Source organism: Pseudophryne corroboree, chromosome 6 (assembly GCF_028390025.1).
Source record: "Pseudophryne corroboree isolate aPseCor3 chromosome 6, aPseCor3.hap2, whole genome shotgun sequence".
NCBI lineage: Eukaryota > Metazoa > Chordata > Amphibia > Anura > Myobatrachidae > Pseudophryne > Pseudophryne corroboree.
In genome coordinates this window covers 698693117-698709648 of record NC_086449.1, presented here as the reverse complement: position 1 = coordinate 698709648, position 16532 = coordinate 698693117, and the positions used below count along the sequence as shown (strand labels likewise).

Genomic DNA, 16532 nt, shown 5'->3' with positions numbered 1-16532 from the left:
CTTTTTGCACTAGAAAAGTTTTTTGTGTGTGTGTGCACGGTTGTAACAATGCCTCACGCTTCCCCCACTGTAATTGCTGCAGTGAATATAACTATCTGCATAGAGATCTAGGATTTGGCTCTGTCACAATCCCTCACCTTGAGGGAGAGAAGCAGCACTCCCTCCGCCTCCTCCTCCACCCTAGCCTGTCTGACAGGAGCTGTGCTGAGAGGACACACCTCTTCTGCCTGCAAGTCTTTTGGTTGTACCTGTTCAGCTTCCACTCTAGGACATTCAGGCTTGCTACCGTACTAGACACAGCTCCATTCAGGAGAGACATGAAGCAGGAGACTTTCATGCACCCCGGGGAAGTCAGACACCCCCAATCCGAGTCTGCCAAGGTTTAACTGACTTTCAGACAGACAGTTCCCCTAAGGTAAGTTTCTCTATTTCTCTTTTATTTATATATATTTTTTTAATTAGCAAAATGCCACCTCTCTGAAAGATCTGAGATGTTAAGACAAGAAAGGGTCAACTCACGCATGGGGCAAAAAATACACAAAGGAATTAAAAAACACTTAAGTCATAAAGAAAAAAAAAGTTGAAAAAACAAAGAGATAAGAAAAGAAGAAGCTGAAACAATGGGACAGAAGCCAGAAGGCACGAATGCAGGAAAGCGGGGAAAATAAATGGGTAATTATCAGTGCTGGTGGGAGTCCTGCATTGAGGGAGGACGCATGTCCTTGATATGCAAAAACATTTAAAAGGAACCTTGGTAAAGAATTCAATGATTACAGTACATCAAATAAGACTAGTAAGGATTATGGATATGCTTAGCTTAAGGCTAAATTAACCCTACAAACTGTAAGGAGCTATTAGTCTCATGACATGGATATTGGAAGGAGTTGTCGAAGTGTAATTTGAAGTTTGGGAAAAGTCTTTACAGACAGGCTGTGATAGAGGCAGAAAACGGAGGAAGAGGATATAGATAGTGTAGAGTAGACTGTGCAACATTTTTATGTCATTTAAAGGATGGGGAGTGAATTTGACAGCTGCAGCAGAAGACCATCTGGCTTCAGCAAGCCACAGACAATCATGGCTAGTCCAATTTTCCATGTCAAAGGATCTTTATTTTCTACGAACCTTAGTAAATAATAATTAGAAAGGCAGCAACTGACCAAACCTGCTACAAGCATCCTGGATGCAGCCAGTCAGTGTCTAACAACGTGGTGATGTGACATTCGCACTGAGGAATATCTCTTGGAATTGGCTGGGGACGGTAGGAATGTCTGAGAATGTGTTTGGTAATTGGGATAATTGGGATGAACAATCCTGAGATGTGGCAGTGGCACACATGGCAAGAAGCCACTTCATACAATCATTAGATGGTGATTGATCACGGCTATAAGGGTGTCCACATAAATATATTGAAAATTTGGATTAAATGCAGAAATGGAGAAAATGATGTTGCAAGACAGGGAGTGAATGTAATAGAGCAGGTGTGTCTCAATTATACAGTATTAGGAGTTTATGATTCCATAATCTCTGCACTTCATATTTCACATGTTCACAAAGATGAAGAATAGCACATTTTATTTTAACTGTTTCACTTGTCAGTTCTATCATTCTGTCTCGGATAGCGTGCGCTGTATACGTTGGAGCTTAACTGTGCCAAATATTTCAAACACTTTCTACATTGTAAGCATTTAGTTGGAAACTTTTGAGTGACACAACTAGTTGACTATGAGATGTTAACAGTGATCTAAGTACACACTATACAATTATCTGTCCAATCTGGCTGGTTGGAATGAAAATCTGGTAATGTATGGAAGTAAATGACAATTGACCATTTGCTCCCAAACACTGAAAAATGGCCAAAAACAGTCGTTCGACAAATTGGTAAAATCCATTTGATTTAACCAATTTACCTGAACAACCATTTTTGTTCATTTGTTTTGAGGACAAATGATGGATCGATCCATCCATCCCATACATTACCAGATTTTCATTTCAACCAGCCAGATTGGACAGATTTTTGTATAGTGTATACCTATCTAGATTTCGTACAGCGTATTGGATCTATAGGATATAATGTAAGAAAATATAGATACAGTAGGTAATATGTATATACTTGATTGCTGTTAAACACCTCCCAACCCCAAAGTGTACAGTATGTGGACGAGCAATTCTTGATACTCAGATTTATGATGAAAGTGATCACACAAGATGGGATGATTGGATGTAACAGCTGCATCAATGTTTCAGCATCTGCTACTTCTGCAATGGGGAAATGGTTATATCTACTCAATTCATTGGCATCTCAAAAACTAAAATACCCATTGATACTTATTGACTGTTGGTCAAAAAGATTTGGGATTTATGGGGCAATTTGTATTTATTACCTGTTATTTATATACTGTAGCTCACACATATTACGCAGCCCTTTAGAGAATATATCTAGTCATTCACATCAGTCCCTGTCCCAGTGGAGCTTACAATCTACCTTTGCACACAAACACACTAGGGTTATTTTTTTTTATCAGAAACCAATTAACCTACCTATATGTTTTTGGATTGTGGAAGGAGACTGAAGCACCCAGAGGAAATCCATGTAAACATGGGAAGAACATACAAACTCCACACCATTAAAGACATGGTAGGAAACAAGTGCAGTGAGGCAGCAAGCTAATCATTGTACCACTGTGCTTCCCAAGTTAAAGTGAGTGTAGCACTTGGGCAATATTGATTAACCCAGGTGGCACCAAAATAACTGATACAGTATTTCAGCCAGTGCTGGTCTGCACAATGTTATATATACCCAATAAAGAGATAGTAGGGGGTTTGTTGGTCTTATCTTACGATCATACTATTCTCAAATAATCGGGGTCTATTCATTACCAGGGTTGTTGTCCGTGACAAATGCAGTATTGAAATTCAGGAGTTGCCAAGTTGTATGCGTTTGCCTGTTTACATATTATAGATATGAGCAAAGTACATCATGGTCATCTGAAATGGTCATCTCCAATTCTAGGGTGTATATTTACTACTAGCTGATTTTGGTCGATGTTTGATTGATTTTTGATTGATTTTGTGTTTAAGGGTCTAAATCACACATTTACCAACAGAGTGATTTTTTATATCATTTTAAAAAAATGTCAAACATCATCTGTTAGTAAATGTGGAATTTAGACCGTCAAATACAAAATTGACCAAAAATCAACCCATCAGCGAACAAAAATCGATCAACATCGTCCAAAATCAACTTTTAGTAAACATACCCCTTTGTGTTTAAGGACCTGTCCCTGATTGTTTGGATCCATGGCAATGGTCCTGATTTTACTGTTAACCATCTGTACAGTAAAGAACCACTTACTTTACTCTGGGCTGTGAGTTCTCAGTAACCGTTTTATTTCTTATATACAGACACCTGAACAGTAGAATTTCTCCTACGCTGTATGATGTATAAAACATCAATATCGAGTTTTATTCTGTTTATATGAAAAACGTCACGGCACAACCTGTTTTATTCAGTATGATGCAGTTCTGTTTTGTTATTATGCCATGTGTAAAAGTTATCTTACAAAATATGAGATTTGTATATACTATGATCTTGGCCGGTGCCATGTCATGTAATGGATGTATGGCGTGTTTATCATCAGCAACAACTTTCCATACACTGGCAAGGATGTGTAGTATTCCCACATAATGTATATTGTATGTCATCAAATGTGTATATTATACAGCACTTGTCATCATAGGGTCCGGAGAGCGTTTATTCCACAATTTACATGGATGTTTGCAATCACTGAGGGAAAACTACAGTGGCGGGGACTGTGACTGTGTGTGACTGTGTGTAATGCTGGCATATGTCTGGGGGAATCTATGGGGCAGATATCAGCATTGCACACACACCACTGTCATGCTGATTCGGTGGCAGCAATCAACGTGTACTTCAATAAGCTTTATTGATTTCATTACAATGACATATTATTCAGAATGCTGATGCTCACTTCCCATCCCCCTCCGCCACAAGGGTGCGGACAATAAGTTGTTGAGGGGGTGTGAATGTAGTCAATGGACAACCAATGTATACTCAAGGAGTAATAGAGGGGAAAGAAGCACATGGGGGAGGGTTTATCTGGGAAACGCAGTGCTGGCCAGGCCACATGTGCTGCTGGACTCCTACCCCTAACCTGTGTAAATACAGCACTACAGATAATCCCCTCATTACCAATTGTTTTGTCTGAGTTCAGTCCTCAAGCCCACACTTATCTGATAGGGGAACAGCTCTCATAGTACATGCTGCCCAGAGCAGGCTATTGCCCTCCTTCTGGACAATAAATAAACATGACAAAGGATATGGAAATACAGTCCCCATAGATCTCTTTTGTTATTTCTCTCCAGATGCTTGAAGCCTACAGCATTTAACATTTGTGTATTCCCCCATCAGTCCGGCTAATAAGTGGGGTCATGTTGCAGTTCCCTTTATGCCACTATTGTGTGTCTGGGTTTACGCAAAGAAATACTTCATACAAAGAGTAGTAGATCTATAGAGATGATGCCTGGCAGAAGTCGTAGAGGAAAAAACTAATAAGGATTGCATGTGTTATCTACACATAGTGATAGCCATATTGGGGCCCATTTATCAATGAGTGATAAAACGCGTTGTGAATGATAATTGGTGCTCCAGCCAATCAGCTCCTGTCATTTTTCAAACACTTGACTGTTAGGAGCTGAACTCATGACAGTAAGGAGCTGATTGGCTGGAACACCATTTATCATAAGCAACCAGTTTTACCATTCACAACGATTTTTATCAGTCGCTAATAAATGAGCCCCATTGTTTCCTAAGGAGTGTCTATCGATTCCATTCTCATGAACCTTTGTTCTCTGCGGTGTGATGGTGCTTTTGTGGACAGAGATGTACAGTAGAGTTGGGGTTAATTTAGTCATGCTTGTTGAGTTTTCGTCTGGCCCCTTCAGGAAGGGGCAGTAAAGTGGGGGTGCAGGGGGTTGTAATGCAGCCAAGTGAGCCATACAACGCTATGATTTCCGACATTGTAAAGCGGAGTGCAGGGCCACGATGATAGAATTTAGTGTGAATCACGTCATCAAGCCGGTCAGCTGGACCACACACTACACTTGAGAACCGGACGGTAAGCGGGTGGCCACAGGAGGCCTCTGGGAAACATGTCTACCTTTTTAGGTGTCCTGAGATTCGGGAGTCTTCTGGACTTCCCAGGAGTATAAACAAGTATGAATTTAATTGAAAGCAATGTCAGCGAGTTGCCATTCCCCTGGCAGCGAACCATTTCCCTGGCAACTTGCAGACGCAAAAATCAAAGATTTTCCTTTGCAACCCATCTAGGGGTGATATAGCTCTACATCTTGTGCACATCACCAAGCGCTACATAGTGGACTTTAGCGGCATGGACAAAAAATTAGTTTGCAACACATCATGTGATATATAGGTAGTTTACAGCATATGTCTTATGAATATCTCTAATTAGGTAGGTTCCCAGTCCAGAGCTCACACCAGAGATATTTATTTTCTTATGTACATACTGAAGTATAATTAGGGTTTCCACATTACAACATTTTTATATTTGTTGTGTTTCTGTCCTATTAATAACATGTGCAGTAAATAGCAATACATACTTGCCTACTTTTGAAAAAGCATTTCAGGGAGATGTGAAAGTAACACCTATCAGTGCGGACGTGTACCGCTACATCTGAGAGACGCGTCATAAAAGTGACTTACATCCAAATGTAAATGAGCACCAAAATTAGTAAGATCTAATTGTTGAAGAAAATATACTGATATTTTTCAGGATTTGTTTGTGTATTGTGTTTTACAAGAGGTTCCATAATACTGTAAGTGGACATGAGAAACCTTATTTAAAATGCATGTAGCCATAGGGATCATTGGAAGTCATTCCGAGATGATCGTAGTTGTGCTAAATTTAGCACAGCTACGATCATTCACACTGACATGCGGGGGGACGCCCAGCACAGGGCTATCCCGCCCCGCATGTCAGTGCCAGTTCCCCCCGCAGAAGTGCAAAGGCATCGCACAGCGGCGATGCCTTTGCACTTCAAGAGTAGCTCCCGACCAGCGCAGCTTTTGCGTGCTGGCCGGGAGCTACTCATCGCTCCCCGGCCCGCAGCGGCTGCGTCTGACGTCACGCAGCCGCTGCGGCCCGCCCCCCTTTTGGTCCGGCCACGCTTGCGTTGGCTGGGCCGCGCCCACGAAACTGATACCAAACGCCGCCATTCTGCCCCCCCCAGCAACCGCCTCTGCCTGTCAATCACTGCGGCGCCAGCGCATGCTCAGTTCTGACCCAATCGCACCGCTGCGATAAACTGCAGCGTGCAATCGGGTCAGAATGACCCCCATTGTGCCTTATAACCAAAGCAAGGAAATGGCACTGATGAGCCCATTTGAATGTATGTATCTCTGGTTTCTCTTTTTCCCCAAGAATGTAAGAGCTACATAATATGGATAAAATGCAATCGGGAGATTGCTGGTCTATTCAGGGAGTCAGGGAGATTGCTACTATTTCAGGGAGTCTCCTGCAGAATGAGGGAGGGTAGGCAACTATGTAGCAATATTAGCGGCCAACTGGCAGCTGTAATTCTCTCCCTACCTCAGTCTTTCAGGTAATGCAGGGTTTATATTATATCTCCCATATACCCCTTTCACATCGCAAATGCCGGGTCCCACCCGGTAATTGGAAATGGGTCCTTACCGGGTGGGGGACCCGGCATTGGACCCTAACAACTGGCTCCCTGACCCGGCAATATGTCAGATCGGGTTGCCATAGCGGCGGAGCCGACATCGGGGCAGTGGCTGCGCTGGGAGATGAGCTCATCCCCACACCGCCTCTCCATATGTAGTGAACAGGTGCCGGGTCGCATTGACTTGGCAACCCGTTCACACTGCTCCTGACCCGGTATTCAACCCGGGAATAACACTGCTTTATTCTCAGGTTGAATTACCGTGTCAGGCGACCCGGGAATTCGCCATGGGCCCATTCACACCGCACAGCGACCCGTGTCGACCTGCCAATATACTGGGTCGATACTGGGTCATTTGTGCCTTGTGAAAGGGGTAATATCAGTATTTCTGATTTTACCAGGAACTCTAGATTTTTGTCATTGCAGATCTGTAACTTACTGTGCATCACAGCCAGTGTGTACAGACAGGATGCAGTTAATATACCGGCTGTCAGGATCCCGGCGTTCAGGATACCGACGCCGGAATCCGACAGCTTGTGAAATGCCAGCGGTCACAATCCTGAGGGCAGCCCGGTATTCCACTCGGGTGGTGGGTCCACGAAGGCCGAAGCAGGTCGAGCGCAGCGAGCCCGGCATTACAACCTCTTTATTGAAAATTAGAATCCAGGAGCTGACATTAAGGTGGGACGGGCTGCATCTGATTTAATGCAGTCAAAGCAAATCAATTACATTGTGACTTTTGCAGAACATATTTAATCAATTGTCGTCCAGGAGCAAGGCTCCGGCCTAAATATTTCCTGGGCCGATTACTGCCAAATACAGTACGTAGCTATCATTGCTGGTTGTTGTACACAAATCTCTGTAATATACTTTCCTTTCTATCATTTCCATTAGTTTTGTGATGCTAGTGGTTTATTGGGATATAATAATATAAAACCACTCTATTTATTAAGTCTTACCTTATATGAAAGGAGGAACCAATGTGTCATTTGGGTGTCACTTTCTTTGTATTAAAAAAGCTAACTCTCTAATCCAGATGCCTTTTCCCAGCTATCCCAGCAATACTGTCCATGTGCAACTTGTCTTCTACATCCTGCACTGGAGTCTAATCATGCATATGCAATATATTGGAACGTACCTGCCCAAGACACCCTGTTTAGTTATTCAAACACAGTATTTGCAGTAATGATAGAGTATGCAACATACAATAACATTACAATCCTCATAGCTGTATCACAGTATTATTCTTCGTGTCCAAAATGACATGGTTGCATATTTTAACAGATATACTTATGGTTCCGTCATATTTCTAACGGAATTCATCCAAGGGTTCTCATGAAGCTTCACTCCGAACTAGCAAGACCGCTATTTTTGATCTTCATTGACTGACTTACAACAGGCATGGTTCCCAAAGACTGGCGTATAGCAGAAGTAGTGCCAATATTCAAAAAGGGAAGTAAAGCTGAACCGAGTAATTATAGACCAGTTAGTCTTACATCTATAGTGGGGATAGTATTGGAAGGTATTCTAAGGGAGAGTATACAGAAGTTCATTGAAGCCAATATGGTTATTAAATTATTAAATAGGAACCAACATGGATTTGTGAAGGATAGATCATGTCAAACAAACTTACTATGCTTACTAGGCAGGGTAAGGAGGTTGATGTAATCTTTTTAGACTTTGCTAAAGCTTTTGACACAGTCCGCACATGAGACTTATCTATAAGTTACAAGAACTAGTGCTAGGGAGCACAATATGCACTTGGGTCAGAAACTGGTTAGATAATAGGAAGCAGTGCATTGTGGTACATGAGACTTTTTCAAATTGGACTGAAGTACTAAGTGGTGTGCCACAAGGGTCTGTACTTGGACCACTATTGTTCAACATTTTTATTAACGATCTAGCAGTAGATCTGGAGAGCATGGTGTAAATTTTTGCAGACGACACCAAATTGTGTAAGGTTATAAATACGGAGGGAGATGCTGAGTCTTAGTCAAACTGGAAGCATGGGCAGTAAAATGGAGAATGAGCTTCATTACAGACAAGTGTAAGGTAATGCACTGTGGTAGCAAGAACAAAAATAACACCTACATACTAAATGAGGTAAAATTAGGTGATTCTGTACTGGAAAAAGACTTTGGTGTTCACATAGATAGCAAACTTAGCAGTAGTACCCAAAGTAGGATTGCAGCAAAGAAGGCTAACAAGGTATTAGCATGTATAAAGCAGGGAATTGTCACAAGGGATGAGAGTGTTATACTCCCATTATATAAATCCCTAGTGAGGCCACATCTTGAATGCTGTGCACAATGTTGGGCACCATACTACAAAAAGGAATATAGTCTGGAACTAGAAAAGGTTCAGAGGCGGGCAACCAAACTAATTAAGGGGATGGAGATGCTGGATTACGAGGAAAGGCTTGCAAGGATTGGCATGTTTACACTGGAAAAGATGAAACTAAGAGGGGACATGATCAACATTTACAAATATATAAGGGGACAGTACACAGAGCTTGCGGGGGATCTGTTTTTGGTAAGATCAACACAGAGGACACGTGGACACCCAGAGGAGAGGAGAGAAGATTTCGCACACAGAGACGTAAAGGTTTCTTCACAGTAAGGACAATACGTGTTTGGAATTCCCTGCCTGAGAGATTAGTAATGGCAGATTCGGTCAACACTTTTAAGAATGGGCTAGATAAATTCCTAATGGATAAGGATATACAGCAGAGGTTCTCAAACTCGGTCCCCGGGAGCCCACACAGTGCATGTTTTGCAGGTAACCCAGCAGGTGCACAGGTGTATTAATTACTCACTGACGCATTTTAAAAGGTCCACAGGTGGAGCTAATTATTTCACTTGTGATTCTGTGAGGAGACCTGCAAAACATGCACTGTGTGGGCCCCCGAGGACCGAGTTTGAGAACCTCTGATATATAGTGTTATGGTGGGTAGATCACGCACTATAGTTACTTAAAAAAATAAAAAATAAAAGAGGAATAAACACAGCGGCCGACATTAGCAACAGACTAAATTAGTCCTAAAAATAATACAGCATATGAGACCACAAATAGGTTGAACTCGATGGACAAATTGTCTGTTTTTTCAACCTCAAAAAACTATGTTACTATGTTACTAGGTCACTGAGACACATATTGCTCTTACTGCTCCTTGCACTAAGACAGGCGAAATGGAAATGCAAGAGTAGACATAGTACAGTAATAATGCGACTCATGCTGGGACGCATGTGGGAAGAAAGAGGCATGTGCGTCTGTCAGGAGGAGGTGGATCACTTGCAGATGTTCCACCCCTGGTACAAATTGTGTACTGATGATGATGATGATGATGATGATGGTGGTGGTGATAATGACAATGGGTGGCTGCTTCTATGTGGTTGAGTTTGTCTGAATCCCTCCCACTGGTAAAACAGTATTACTCTTGTGATGTGGTTGCTGCTATCTGTTTGCAGCATAATACACTGATCACTGTAATCCGCCCGCAGCAATAGAGCAGAATCCCTTTTGATATTGTAAAGGAAACGGATGCCTGTATTCATTTGAAGTTAATTAGTAGTTTCCCTTTGTACAGTATATGCATGTTGTTCTAATTTCTTTTTACATGATAAATTCAACTATATTATTTAAATAATACTGATCAGACATGGACTATATATTGTGTACAAATTGTGTACGATAACAAGGCAGTGCAAAGCTGTGTACCACATGTGCAGAGATAGAGGTATAACACGGAGCCATGGTGCCCAGGGCATGCCTATGCTACAACACCCCCTCTACTGGATTGTTAGGGGCTGACCTTACCCAGCCCCTGTCCATCCTTTGACTCCCCACAACTCTATTCTCTGTGGGCCGCCTTTAACCCGACCCTCTCATCCCTTCATTTAAGCCACCCCTTTGAGCTCAGGGCACACTTCTGTGTGTTGCCCGCGGCCCGCCTTCACTCACTAGATTCCGCCAACTGGGGAGGGCACACTGATCGATGTCATTAGCTGCCTTGCCCCAGGGTAACTCTGCCCCCTGGGCCTGAGATCGTGAGCAGTGCTGGCAAACCAGTGGCGTAAGTAGAAATCTTTCTCCCCCAAGCCAAAACATTCTCTGGCGCACCCCATCCCCCCCATAATTGCAGCTAGTAAAATTACGAATATGCACGTGCCGCAAAAAGGGCCATGGCCTTGCTGAAATGGGTGTGGCTTTGCTTAAAGGGGCGTGGCACTGCAGGAAAACACTACCTTATACCCCAGTTTTGCAACCTGTAAGCCCAGACGTTGGCCACCACAGGAAAAAATAATAATCCTGATTCATGCCCCTTACATTATTTGTCATTTTTCCTCCTTATAGTAATGCCCAGTATACTGTACATTATGCCACACACCGTAATGCCCCTGACACATTATGCCACACACCATAATGCCTGTCACACATTATGCCACGCATCGCAAAGCCGCAGTCACACACATCGCATGCAGCCGCACAGCCCCTATCTTACTGGGACTGATGTATCATACCTTAGAGAGAGATAAAGTGGAGAGACATAAAGTACCAACCAGTTGCAAACCGTCATTTTTCAAACACAGCCTGTAACATGGCAGTTAGGAGCTAATTGGTTCCTAACTACCTTATCTCTCTCCACTTTATCTCTCTCCAAGGTTTGATATACATAACTCACACACATTGACTATTGTCAGTGTGTGTTGCTCAAAAGTTGCTCAACTCGCGCCATAGTGATCCTGGCAGGCAGCATCAGAGACTGAATCCATCCCACAGAATCAGCATGTCGCAGGCCACGTGACTATTCAGTGACTCATGCTGACAGCAGTCAATATGTGTGTGTGTGTGGTCCGTGGCTGCCAGAAGAGTCCGGACAGCACCCTCCACTGCCGCATCCAGAGCACCTGCTCCATGTACTCCCTCCCTCCCTACACCCCTGTACAGGGAGGGCCAGGACTGGCCTGTGAAGATGTAAGGTCCTTTTACTATTGTCAGTCATTGAAGCTGAGAAGCTGAGCATTACTTACCTGCCCCAATGAGATTTTAATCGTAAATTGGATGTTAATAGATTTTCTATTGCTGCAATAGATAATCTTCCTTACCGCCCAGTCTTGGCCTGTACTACATCCAGGTTAGCGAACCCATTCAATGCAAAACCCGAAAGTGATTCAGAGGCTCAGTGCTCGAAAGAATCTTCAGGTTGCAATATGTGTGTCCTGTTGCTGGTGTGAGTCAGATGGATGTATCAAACAGTGGAAAGAGTGGAAAAGTGGACCAGTGAAGTAGTTCCAGTTAAGTACAGGTTGAGTATCCCTTATCCAAAATACTTGGGACAAGAGGTATTTTGGATATCGGATTTTTCCGTATTTTGGAATAATTGCATACCATAAAGAGATATCATGGAGATGGGACCTAAATATAAGCACAGAATACATTTATGTTACATATACACCTTATACACACAGCCTGAAGGTCATTATAGACAATATTTTTTATAACTTTGTGCATTAAACAAAGTGTGTCTACATTCACACAATTCATTTATGTTTCATATACACCTTATACACACAGCCTAAAGGTCATTTAATACAATATTTTTAATAACTTTGTGTATTAAACAAAGTTTGTGTACATTGAGCCATCAAAAAACAAAGGTTTCACTATCTCACTCTCACTCAAAAAAGTCCGTATTTCGGAATATTCCGTATTTCGGAATATATGGATATGGGATATTCAACCTGTAGTTCAAATAGCAACTAATCAGATTCTACGTATCATTTTATACAGACTTGATGACTTTCTGGCTGCCCCCTCCGGGACAGGGCAGCCAGGTTGGCACAACAGTGGCCGTGGCATGAAGGTGTGTGGGCGGAGCGAGGCGTGGAGCAGGGACGGATCTAGACTTTTCTTTAGGGGGGGCGGTTTACTGTTTAATCTTGACTCCTCCCTCTACAGTCCCAACTCCTCCCATCTGCAATCCTAACTCCTCCTCTCTCAATTCTGACTGAACTTTTTGAGTGAGACTGAGATAGAGCTTTGTGATTGTTCTATGTACATGTGACTGTGCTATGGGGTAATTGTATTTATTAGCTCTAGTACCCACACACCAGCAAGTGAGGGGCAAATGCTCTGTAACCCTTGCTCTCCTGGCTCCTCTGTGCTGCTGTGGTATAAACTGCAGCACATCGTTCTGCCTCAGGCTCTCCCCGGAGAGCTCTCTTCTGCTCAAAAGTGGGCGTGGCTATGACTGTGTTAGGGGGGGCGGTCGCCCCCTTCGCCCCCCCCCTAGATCCGGCCCTGGCGTGGAGGCGCGATTGTGTCATTGTGGTCCAGACCTCCGCTCTACAATGACCAGATTACCGGCTTTGTAAAGCAGGAGGCAGGGCTGCGATGGCGTGGTTCAGCATAAATTGCGGAATTGCCCTGGCTGCTTACACTAGGTAAGCAGCGGTTGGGGGGTATGCAAAGGTGTACGAGCGGTTGGGAGGGCTGGCTGGCTGGTGTGGGTGAGTTGCAGGAGACTTGCATCCTTTCTGGGGGGCCAGGAGTGCCACCCAATTTTCAGGAGCCTCTCAGCTGTTGTGGGAGGGTAGGCAAGTATGATTTTATAGCATATACTTGGTAACTGCTACCTCAAAGCTGATTGGTTGTTATAGGCAACTTCTCCACTGTTTCACTTCTCCATTCTTTTCACTGTTGATACATCATCCCCTAAGTGAGGGCAGGCAGGAAATTAGTTTCCTTTTCAGGGCTACATTTTGGTTATTAACCTGCAATTCTGCTAATTACATTGTATTAACTAAAAAAAAATGTAAAGGGAAAGAAGTAAAACAAGGTTAAGGTTTATTGGTATCTGCAGGACTAAAAATTCACCTCTCACCAAAGTATCTGAATAGGGTGTTTTCTCTTCAAAGTTACAGCAAGTGATTGATAAACTGCAGTCATTGTGGGACTAAGGATACACATATTCAAAGGACATGAGGTAATTTCACTCACCTTTATTCTTTTTTCATCCCTATTGGTATATTTTAATGGGCCACCTCTCAAAATGTCATTGTGACCGCCCTAAAGAACTCTTTACGTGCTGGAGAGAGGTTAATTCCAATCTCACTCCCTGCTCCAACATAATTAAGTCACACACTTTAGGGAAAATATTATCAAAGGGTATGAGATCAAAGGCACACCAAATCCTCTAGTAGGAGATAAGGTGAGGCTGGGCCGACCATTTAACAAACCCTGGTTTAGCTGCGTCTTTTTAACGACCTTTGCTTAATCATGAAGAAATATTGCTGTGCAGCAGAGAATAAGTCAATCGATAGCTCTGCACACAACTGAATATTGATGCTGTTCCTGGAGACTTGCAATTTGTAAAGTGATATACTGATAAAATACCTGCTCTGAGCAACAATACACTTTTCTGCTGGGAACGCATGACTGGATTAGCAATGGGTGAAACATCGGTTCCAGGCCTCTCTTATAGAATATACCCAACAACTTAATTTTTTGCATACTTCTGAGACAGAAGAGGAAAGAATAGATTCATCAGTAAAAAAAACAGGGATAATTCTGAGAGGCTGTAATTGAGGAAGCAGTGGCGTATCTATAATGGGTCACATGGGCCTGAGTCATGGGGGCCCACACCGCACACCTTGCACCCATTTTTTCAATACTCACCTCTCTGGGGTCCCCCGTCGGTGCACCTAACCACAAATCACCAGGAAAATGGTGCTTTGGCAATTTTCACGACATTTTGCGAATGTGCAATAAGGGAATCTCTAGGAAAATGGCTGCTGCCCCATTTCCTCTGAGATCTACGTAATAGAGTCTGTGCCCCCTAATGCTCAGACTCTGGGGCCGATTCAGACCTGATCGCTAGGCTGCATTTCTCACAGCCTGTGATCAGATCTGAACTGCGCATGCACCGCAATGCACAGGCGCAACGGACCACAGCAAGGAGATTGACAGGAAGAGGGTGTTTGTGGGTGGCAACTGAACGTTTTCAAGGAGTGTCTGGAAAAACGCAGGCGTGTCCAGGTGTTTTCAGGGAGGGTGTCTGACGTCAAATCCGGTCCCGGACAGGCTGAAGTGATCGCAGCGGCTGAGTAGGTCCTGGGCTGCGCAGAGACTGCACAAAATCAGTTTGTACAGCTCTTCTACATATGCGATCGCACACTTGCACAGCTAAAATACCCTCCCCCTATAGGCGGCGACTATCTGATCGCAGGGCTGCAAAAATCGCTGCCCAGCGACCAGGTCTGAATTACCACCCTCTATTTTGCTGCTGGTTACAGAGGAGGGGGTCTGGATGGAGGAGGGCACATACGGATGGGTGTGGATCATTAGATCGACAGTGTATAGGTTGACCACTATAGGTCGACAGTAACTAGGCCAACAGGGTCAGAAGGTCGACATGTTCTAGGTCGACAGGTCAAAAGGTCGACATGAGATTTTTATGGGGGGGTTTGTGTCGTTTTCTTCGTAGAGTGACCGGGAACCCCAATTAGTGCACCGTGTCCCCTCGCATGGCTCGCTTCGCTTACCGTTCCAATCGTAGTCCACGTGGATCGTTAAGTATGAAAAAGTAAAAAAAAAGTTTAAAAAAAAAAAAACTCATGTCGATCGTTTGACTTGTCGACCTAGAACACGTCGACCTTCTGACCCTGTCAACCTTCTGACCCTGTCGACCTAGTGACTGTCGACCTATAGTGGTCGACCTAAACATTGTCGACCTAGACACTGTCGATCTTCAGACCGGATCCCCATACGGATGGTGTAATGGTTAGCATTACTGCCTCACAGCACTGAGGTCATGGGTTAGATTCCCACCATGGCCCTAACTGTGTGGAGTTTGTATATTGGCCCTCATTCTGAGTTGATCGCTCGCTAGCTGCTTTTAGCAGCATTGCACACGCTAGGCCGCCGCCCTCTGGGAGTGTATCTTAGCTTAGCAGAATTGCTAACGAAAGGTTAGCAGTTCTACTATTAAATATTTCCCTGCAGTTTCTGAGTAGCTCCAGACCTACTCCTAGATTGCGATCACCGCAGACTGTTTGGTTCCTGGTTTGACATCACAAACACGCCCTGCGTTTGGCCAGCCACTCCCCCGTTTCCCCAGCCACTCCTGCGTTGTCGTCTGGCACGCCTGCGTTTTTTAGCACACTCCCGGAAAACGCTCAGTTACCACCCAGAAACACCCACTTCCTGTCAATCACTCACCGATCAGCAGAGCGACTGAAAAGCTTCGCACAGCCCTGTGTAAAATTGCATAGTTTGTGTGAAAGTACTTTGCGCGCAGAGCCGGCCCTAACCAATATGATGCCCTAGGCAAAATTTTGGCTGGTGCCCCCTAGCACCACTGCTGGTTCCGCCTCTGACCTTGCACCTCTTTTCCACCACAATCACCCCTCACCCATAGCAGTCCTTATTTTAGTGTTTGTACCCCCTATATTTTAAATAGGAACAGTTCGCACATTTGGCACACAGCCCAAAAAGGGGTGTGTTTTTGCTGGCAAGGGGCATGGCCACACAATAGTAACCCCAATTCCAATTACGCCACACAGTACTGCAACTTTATTCACATTTGATCATGCGATAGTGTCCATAATTCATATTACATCCCACAGTAGTATCACTTTACCTTATAAACATTACTCCTCACAGTAGAGCCCCTTATTCACATTACATCACACTGAATTGCTCCTTATTCACATTACACCACACCCTATTGCTCTTTATTCATATTAGACGACACCGTAGTGTCCTTTCTATATGCAACGCCACATAGTAGAGGATCTTATACACATAATGCCACA

The 16532-nt window shown here is 43.7% G+C and overlaps 1 protein-coding gene across 1 annotated transcript in view; it reads left to right on the top strand.

The window, feature by feature from the left end:
• The first annotated feature begins 293 nt into the window (after positions 1-293).
• The window catches only part of FAT2 (FAT atypical cadherin 2), a 229218-nt gene continuing 212979 nt past the window's right edge, over positions 294-16532 (top strand). Inside the window, exon 1 of the mRNA XM_063928331.1 lies at positions 294-415. The gene's annotated coding sequence lies outside the window, so the exon portion shown is untranslated. The remainder of the gene's footprint in view (positions 416-16532) is intronic.